This window comes from Arachis hypogaea, chromosome 15 (assembly GCF_003086295.3).
Source record: "Arachis hypogaea cultivar Tifrunner chromosome 15, arahy.Tifrunner.gnm2.J5K5, whole genome shotgun sequence".
Taxonomy (NCBI): Eukaryota; Viridiplantae; Streptophyta; class Magnoliopsida; order Fabales; family Fabaceae; genus Arachis; species Arachis hypogaea.
Genome location: NC_092050.1, coordinates 89,946,979 through 89,955,960, shown reverse-complemented (window position 1 = coordinate 89,955,960; position 8,982 = coordinate 89,946,979). Strand labels below are relative to the sequence as shown.

General features: G+C 40.9%; 1 non-coding gene across 1 annotated transcript; it reads right to left on the bottom strand.

The window, feature by feature from the left end:
* Positions 1–687: 687 nt before the first annotated feature.
* Positions 688–791, bottom strand: LOC112752899 (small nucleolar RNA R71). Its single transcript, XR_003177308.1, has one exon. It is a non-coding gene; the product is annotated as a small nucleolar RNA R71 (small nucleolar RNA).
* Positions 792–8,982: the final 8,191 nt, after the last annotated feature.

The window sequence follows — 8,982 nt, the reverse complement described above, 5'->3', positions numbered from 1 at the left end:
TTGATATATTGCATCACCCACAACTAACATCAATTCTGACACAAATACTGTCTGCACCTATATTCTCTACTTGTACTTGTTGGTTGTATGACAGGGAGAAGAAGCGGGGCTTCAACTTCCTTTGATTCTGAACCAGAGAGAACCTTCTTTAGACTAAGGAGGGAGGCAAAAGAAAAACGAGTAGTTGGTGCTGAAGAAGAGGAGGAACAGTTTGAGGAATACTTTGAACCAAACATGGAAGAAAACATGGAAAATCATCATGAAGAAGATACTCACAACCATGGCAGAGGAGGTGGAGCAAATCATGCTGGGGAGGATAGAAGAGTTTTGGGCTCTTACATTAATCCAAACCCAGGCAATTGTGGAAGTAGCATCCAAAAGCCAACAATCTATGCCAACAACTTTGAACTTAAACCACAGCTCATCACCCTTGTTCAGAACAACTGTTCGTTTGGAGGAGGTGTTCAAGAAGATCCCAACCAACATTTGACCACCTTCCTGAGAATATGTGACACAGTGAAATCTAATGATGTTCATCCTGACGCCTATAGATTGCTCTTATTTCCCTTCTCACTCAGAGACAAGGCAGCCAAGTGGCTGGAATCCTTCCCAAGGGAGAGCTTGACAACTTGGGAGGATGTGGTGAACAAATTCTTAGCAAGATTCTACCCTCCTCAACGAATCAATAGGCTGAGAGCTGAGGTTCAAACCTTTAGGCAACAGGATGGTGAGACTCTGTATGAAGCATGGGAGAGGTTCAAAGACTTAACAAGGAGGTGTCCACTTGACATGTTCAACGAATGGGTCCAGCTGCACATTTTCTATGAAGGGCTCTCTTATGAGTCAAAGAAGGCAGTAGACCATTCATCTGGAGGGTCCTTGAACAAGAAGAAGACCATTGAGGAAGCCATAGATGTTATTGAAACAGTAGCAGAAAATGACTACTTCTATGCTTCCGAAAGAGGGAACACAAGAGGAGTGATGGAGCTAAACAATGTGGATGCTCTGTTGGCCCAAAACAAGCTCATTACCCAGCAGCTGACTGACCTCACCAAGAAGATGGAGATGAACCAAGTAGCAGCAATCTCCACATCATCAACAACACAAGAAGGAGTAAACCAAGAAGCAGAAGGGAGTCAGGAGCAAGCCAACTACATTGGGAATTCACCAAGGAAAAACTATGATCCATACTTCAAGACCTACAACCCTGGATGGAGAAATCACCCGAACTTTGGGTGGGGAAGTGAGCAAGATCAAAACCAAGACCAGAGAAGTTACAACTCCAACAACAATGCAGCTCACCAACAATTCACCCAGAGGACATCTCAACACCCCCACAACAACACTTCTCCACATACTTATCAAAACCAAAACAGCACATCTGCTCCGAACAACTCATCAATTGATGACAGGCTCTCTAAGATTGAAGCCTTACTTGAAGGAATATGCCAAGAGATTCAAGAAAATAAGGTGTTCAAAGAGGAGGTGCGAGCCAATATTAAGAACCAGGGAGAAACCATTAGGAAGATGGAATTCCAGGTGGGATATTTAGCTGAGAAGATTCCCAAACCTACTGATAGCTTCCCAAGTGACACTGAGAAAAACCCCAAGGGAGAAGCAAAGAAAGTAAGATGGGAAGATTGCAAAATGGTCACTACAAGTGATCAAGAGATTGAAGACAAGCAAGGCAAAATGTGCAAACAACCTGAAGACAACTCAACAAAGGAGGAGGATAGAGATCACAAAGAACCAGAAATCTCACAACAAGAGCTGCTGAAGCTCTATGCACCATTCCCTCAACTGCTCAATGGTGCTGTGGGAAAAAGAATATACTCAAGGTTCCTAGACTTGTTTGCATCTCTGCATGTGAACATACCATTCATCAAGGCAATTCAACAAATGCCTGCATTCATCAAGTATATGAAGGAACTTCTTCCGAGGAAAAGCTCACTCAAGGGAAGGTAGACTATAGTGATGAACAAGGAATGTAGTGCACTTATTCAGCCTGAGCTGCCTACAAAAAGAAGAGACCCAGGAAGCTTTCATATCCCTTGTGCCATAGGTGAGACTATTTTCGAAGGAGCACTATGTGATTTAGGGGCCAGCATCAACTTACTACCTTTATCCCTGGCGAAGAGACTGCAGATTAATGAGATAATGCCCACAGATGTCATTATCAGACTGGCTGACAAAACTCAAAAGCAAGCAATAGGAGTGGTGGAAAATGTGCTGCTAAAGGTTGGAAAGTACTTTCTCCCAACAGACTTTGTCATTCTAGACATGGAAGAGAGTCATACTCACCCAATCATATTGGGAAGACCATTCCTAGCTACGGCCAGAGCACTTATCGATGTAGAGAAATGGGAGCTAATATTGAGAATTCATGATAAACGACTCAGCTTTAATGTCTTCAACTTCTCACAAGAAACAGATCAAGAGGACAAGGAACTAAGCACAAACGATAAGGAGACACTGAAGGAGGAGACAAGCACTGAAGCACAGCTAGTTCATTCTGAAACCCCCTCAACTGATAAACAAGGAAAACAGCAACTGCCACAGCTCAAAGAAAAATTGGAGGAACCCAAACCTCTAGAGGCAGGTGAAGACAGCATCACAACTCCTTGGAGAAAAGAGGTCACCAAGGGGAAGGAAACCTCAACAGAAACAAAGAAGAAGGTACCAAGGAAATGGAGGAACAAGAAGATCCCTACGGAAAATTTCTCTCCAGGGGATAGAGTTGTCTCATCTTACTTCCCATATATTCCTCCAAATCTCTCTACTGTACCATCTCAGTTACCTAAGGCCTTCACTATCAACAGAGTTCTTTCCTTGGAACATATGGAGATCATTGATCCAACCAATGGATACAAATCCATAGCAAGAGGGGAGGACTTTAAGCACTACCAACCACCATGATGAAAGAAAAACGTCAAGCTAGTGACGCTAAAGAAGCGCTTCATGGGAGGCAACCCATGTTTTATATGCTTTCAGATGATAATGAATAAGTCAATCTTTATGATTTCAACCCAAACTTGACAAACACTTGGTGAATTCTTTATCATGCAGTATATAGTGAAGAACAAGTTTGGTTTTCAAAGCAAACCAAGATGCATGCTAGTCTTGGGAGCTTTGAACACAAAACTTTTATCACAGTGCTTCAAACTAAGTTTGGTGTCACCCCATGGTGCCACCAAAATGCATATAAGGAACCACCAATAGTTAGTGAGTTAGTTGGAATTCATAGATAAATAATCAAATCCTTTCATTCATTTTATTCTAGCCGTAGAGTTTTAATTTTTCTTTTATATATATTAATTTCCTTATTTCAAATCTTTATAGGAAAGGAAAAGAAGCATGAAAAGGGATTGATTGGACAATTAAATGAGGGAGATTTCACCACTTAAAGGAGAGGGGTTACACACTTGTTCCAAAAAGGGAATACGTTGGAAAATGTTACCATGCAACATTGAAAAAATGGGACCCCTAGAAGACCGAGCAATCCCCATCATAAAGTGATGATCCTTGTCTTCTAGCCATGCATGACCCCAACCGTCCATCAAGTGACCACTTCATCAATCTACACCCTCCATTCTCTCACAACTTCTCTATATAAACAACCCTTGTCCATACCACCCTTCATTGTCATCACACACCTTCACTACTCTTCATTTCGGTACAATACACCCCCTATCCAATTATAAACATTCCTCCCCTCACTATCCTCATTGCCATAAAACCCTAAACAACCAAAGTATCCACAACCTTACCACCTTCACATATTAAATCATCATTCATGGAATCTTCAAGTTCTAAGAGAAGGGAGGGGAAGGAACCCATGGAAGAACACCCATATGATGAGAAGAGATTTAGAAGCTTGCATCATGCATTGCAATACGGGTGGATGGTTGATAAGGAAATCATTTATGAGCTGGGATTTCAAGTTAAGAAGACTGAATGCCCCGAAATCACAGAGAAGGTAGAAAGGAGAAGATGGGAGCTCCTCACTGACCCGGTCATTAAGGTGAATGCAAATCTCATAAGAGAATTTTATGCAAATGCAGTCAGGTATGATAAGAAAGATGAGTCATATACAAGCTTTGTGAGAGGAACATTGGTGGATTTTGGTCCCATGAGTGTAATGAGGGCATTGAAGCTACGGTCTATACCTTTTGAAGAAGAAAGTTACCACTCAAGATTGGACAACAACCCCAATTATGACCAGCTCTTACTAGACCTTTGTGTACCAGGAGCTGACTGGGAAAAGGGTGCAGGAAATAAACCAAAGTTCATTAAGAGAACAGATCTCACTCCTGAAGCTAAGGGGTGGTTCGAGCTAGTGAGGAGGTCTATTCTCCCAGCTGCAAACAATTCGGAGGTGAATCTTGAGAGAGCAACAATGTTGCATTGTATACTTAAGGGAGGAGAAATCAAAGTTCATGAGATCATAGCTCAAGGAATTAGAAAGATGGCAGAGAAAAGCGACTCAAGAGGAACATTAGGTTACCCCAGCACTATTTACCGAATATGCAAGAAAGCTAGGGTGGTTTATGAAGATGAGGACCCCGTTTGGATAAAGGAAGGCATTCCAATAACGGTCCGAAGGATGAATGCTGCAGCACTCCCCCTGCCTCAACGGAAGTAAAGAAAGAGGACAGCTCCTCAAGTAGTTGAAGGACAAGTCTTAGAGGGACAAGCACCACAGACCTTGGACATGCACCAATTACAGAAAGCCATTGATGGCTTATCTAGACAATATTTGGAAAGCCAAGGAGCACAGAAAGAGCTTCAACTACAGATGATGGGGCAGCAAGATGAGTGGCAAAGGCAAATGATGGAACAGCAACTAAGCCAAGGACAACAATGGGGAGAAGCATTCAACAGGATGGAACAAAGGCAAAACGAGCAACAAGAATCCATCCAGAGGCTAATCAACATCCAAGCTCATCAAGGGGCACACATACATGAGATGCATCGAAGACAAATAGAACATGCAGAACTATTGGACGAGCAAAGGGCATTTGCAGAAGGAGTTTACATGAGTCAAACAGGACATCAGATAAATACTCAAGCCAGGCTCGGCTACTTAGTGGGACAGCTGCCAATATTGCATCCAGGAATAGCCAAGTATGATGAAATGAAGGATGAATTAGCACGAAAGGAAAGACAAAGGGTGGAAGAGAGTCATGAGTCAGTGAGGAAGGCACTTGAGGATTGGAAGCAAGCAAGATTGGCACGGATGCGAGGAAATGCAATAGGAAACAAGGAGGACAAGCAAGGAAAAGAGCGTGGACACCCACAACAGTAAAAGGTGGTGGAGTTCCTTCTTTGTTCCATCTTTCTCTGTGTCTTTAATAAGGAAGATCTTGTATGAAATAGAACTTGCTTCCATGTTATGTTTAAACCTTTTTCAAATCATGTTATTTTTAGTTTTTGGTATTGAAGAGAGTCTATGTGCACTGGTCTTTATGTCACTACATCATTACTTCCCTTTCTTGTAAGCTTGTCCATTTTAAATCAAATGAAGAAGAGAATGGTTGTTTTCAAAAGACCAGGGTAGAGTTCATATTGTTGAAGTGCATTCATGAATCTTTGGGGTAGTCATAAGTTAGCTAAGTTGGTTCAACCACAAGGCTAGGAGGACAACCATCTGACCTGAATACTTGACTTTGGATATACTCATGAGACTAAGATAATAACAAGATCCTAAGAAAAGAAAAGGGAAAGAACAATGGAAGTGAAAAACAAAATAAAAAGAGTAAGCAATAAGGCTAGGCATCAATGGTTTTAATCTTGAGGCAAGTGTCTGTGGTGCTCCTGTGTGAGGGATCTACTTGGATGAATAAGCTCTTGGGGGTGCCTTATCACTTGGTAACTTGGGTTAACTAACTCGGGATTATCAGCTGAAATTCCACTATCAAGAGTAACCTTCACTACAGAACACTTAGTAACCCAAAGAGGTGCTGGACACCAAGGTCTCAAGAAAAGAAAATAAATAAACTAAATGCCTGTAGTGTGTATGTATGGGGGATAGGCTTGAGGGAGTAAGTCCTTGGGGGTGTCTCAACACCTAGCACCTTGAACCAACTGGTTCGGGAGTGTTGGCTGAAAGCTTATCTTAAAGAGTTGCCCCCTTACAGAGCACTTAGCCTAAATAACACAAACAACCCTTGTAATAACAATAAAAGAATCAATGAATAAAAGTCTCATGAGATATAAACAAAGTAAGTGTTTAGGGACATGATAAAGGTCTGAAAGCCAGTAATGGAATGAACCTAAGTTGCTATGCATGAAACCACCATAAAATCAGTAATATGACTTCCACAAGAATGACTCATTCCTCTGGATATTCCATTCATCATTCTCTTGTTCCAGTACTTGCTTAGGGACAAGCAAGCTTTAAGTTTGGTGTTGTGATGCCAAGGCATCTTGGCCAGTTTCACTGACCTTTTCTTTACTGTTTTTAGGTTAGTTTCATGCATTTCTTTAGGAAATAAGCTAGTTTTGGGTAAATATTCACTTATGCCTTGACTCAAGCATACATTGTGCATTTTACATGATTTCATGAGGATTTTGCATAAGTTTAGTGACAAGTATTATGTTGCATTACTCATGACTTGGACTAGAGCTTTGATGCACTTTGTTGCTTGATTTCAGGACCAAAAAGAAGCAAGAAAAGGGGAGGTAACTTGCAAAGATTAATGAGAAAAGTGATTGCCAATAACACTCTTAAAAAGCCATCAATGCCCACGTTAGAGAGTCACGTTAACCAAATTAACGTGAACTCTAACGTGGAGAAAAGAAGTTGAGCCAACGTTAGTGACACTCAACATTGTCACTAACGTTGGCAATTACTCATAAGTGGCCACGTTAGAAGCCACGTTAACCTAGTTAACATGGCCTCTAACGTTAAGGGGAGGGAGAGAAGCCAATGTTAGTGACACTCAACATTGTCACTAACGTTGGCCTATGGTGCTAAGTACCACGTTAACTCCCACGTTAACTTGGTTAACGTGGGAACTAACGTAGAAGATGAAGAGTTATCGACAACGTTAGTGACACTCAATATTGTCACTAACATTGAAGCAATCACACAACCCCCAAGAGTCACGTTAACTTCCACGTTAACTTGGTTAACGTGGAAGCTAACGATGAGAAATGAAGGATGAGCCAACGTTAGTGACACTCAACATTGTCACTAACGTTGGGATGGCTAAAAGATGGCCACGTTAGAAGCCACGTTAACATAGTTAACGTGGACTCTAACGTGAGACCTAGGGGCAAATTGGAACGTTAGTGACAATATTGAATGTCACTAACATTCTCGAAGGATGGCAAAGGCCACGTTAGAAGCCACGTTAACCTAGTTAACGTGAGCTTTAAGTGAAGCAAGAAGGGGCACACTGGAATGTTAGTGACAATGTTGAGTGTCACTAACGTTCTCGAAGGTTGACAAGGCAACGTTAAAAGCCACGTTAACCTAGTTAACGTGGGTTTTACGTGAGGCAAAGGGGTGCATTGGAACGTTAGTGACAATGTTAAGTGTCACTAACGTTCCCGAACTTGGACTTTCACTAAATATTAACACCCTTACGCCCTGAGCTTAAGTCTCTGCCCACTCCGCACTTTCTCTCTGCAAGTAAAGCCAAGCCCAAATAAAGAAAGGAATGCTTCAAACTCAAGATCCAAAGGCCCAAGACTTGAAGTCAACTAGAAGCTGAGAAGAGTAGTATATATAGGAGTAGCTTTGAATTGAAAAGAGTTCTGGAGGCTGAAGAACCACTCTCTGTATTTTACTTTCTTTGCAATTTCTAGTTTATAATGTATTCTCCATCTTTGTTTTCATTTCAAGAGCTATGAACAACTAAACCCCTTTCATTGGGTTAGGGAGCTCTGTTGTAATTTGATGGATCAATACTAATTTTCATTGTTCTTCTTCTATCTTTCCTCTTGATTTTACTTGAAAGCTTTCGGTCTTCATCCAATTGAGTAGTTATCTTGGAAGAGAAGCTATTCAAACTTGGATCTCTTTTGAACGTTGGAAGAGGAATGAAGAGATCAAGCTAGAAATGCTTTCTCATGCTGGACCAAATTGGGTTTGGATGGGTATGTGACTGTAACCCTCTCAATACTTGGTTTGGGAAATGCATGTGGTATAATCAGTGACCATACTTCATCTCTTCTCATGAGCAATTAACCAAGGAATTGGCTATTGATCAAGATTTGAGAGATTGAATTGCAAGAAATTGCAATTCAATCACTTAAGATTGCCAAGGAGATCAATGAGTGCATTGATTGAGGAAGAGATGAAAATGAACTTGATCCGGAGAATTGCAACATCTCCTAAGCCCAATGAACTCCCCATCTCTAATCTTACCCATTCTCTTTAATTTCTGCCATTTACTTTTATGAGCAAATCCCCCATTCCCATTTACAATTCTGCAATTTATTTTCAGTCATTTACTTCCAGTCCTTTAATTCTAGCATTTACTTTTCTGTTATTTACATTCCCCCATTTTATTTTCTGCAACTCTCAACCCAAATTCTGGATTCGCTCAACTAGAACATTCTTCTAATTAAAGTTGCTTGATCAATCAATCCCTGTGGGATTCGACCTCACTCTATTGTGAGTTTTTACTTGACGACAATTCGGTACACTTGCCGAAGGGAGATTTGTTGGAGACAAGTTTTCCATGCATCAAGTTTATGGCGCCGTTCCGGGATTGATTGTGCATCAACAATGATTAATTGGAAGATCACTAGATTGAGCATTTTTATTTTGTGAATTTCATTTTCTGTTTGAGTGATTTACTTTTTGTTTTAGTTAAACTTCTTCCCTTCCCTCTACTCTTTTGTTTTTCTTTGTTATTTTCAATTCTGTTTGCTAACCCACTAACTGTTTGATATATTGCATCACCCACAACTAACATAATTCTGACACAAATACTGTCTACACCTATTTCTTCTTGTACTTGTTGGTTGTAT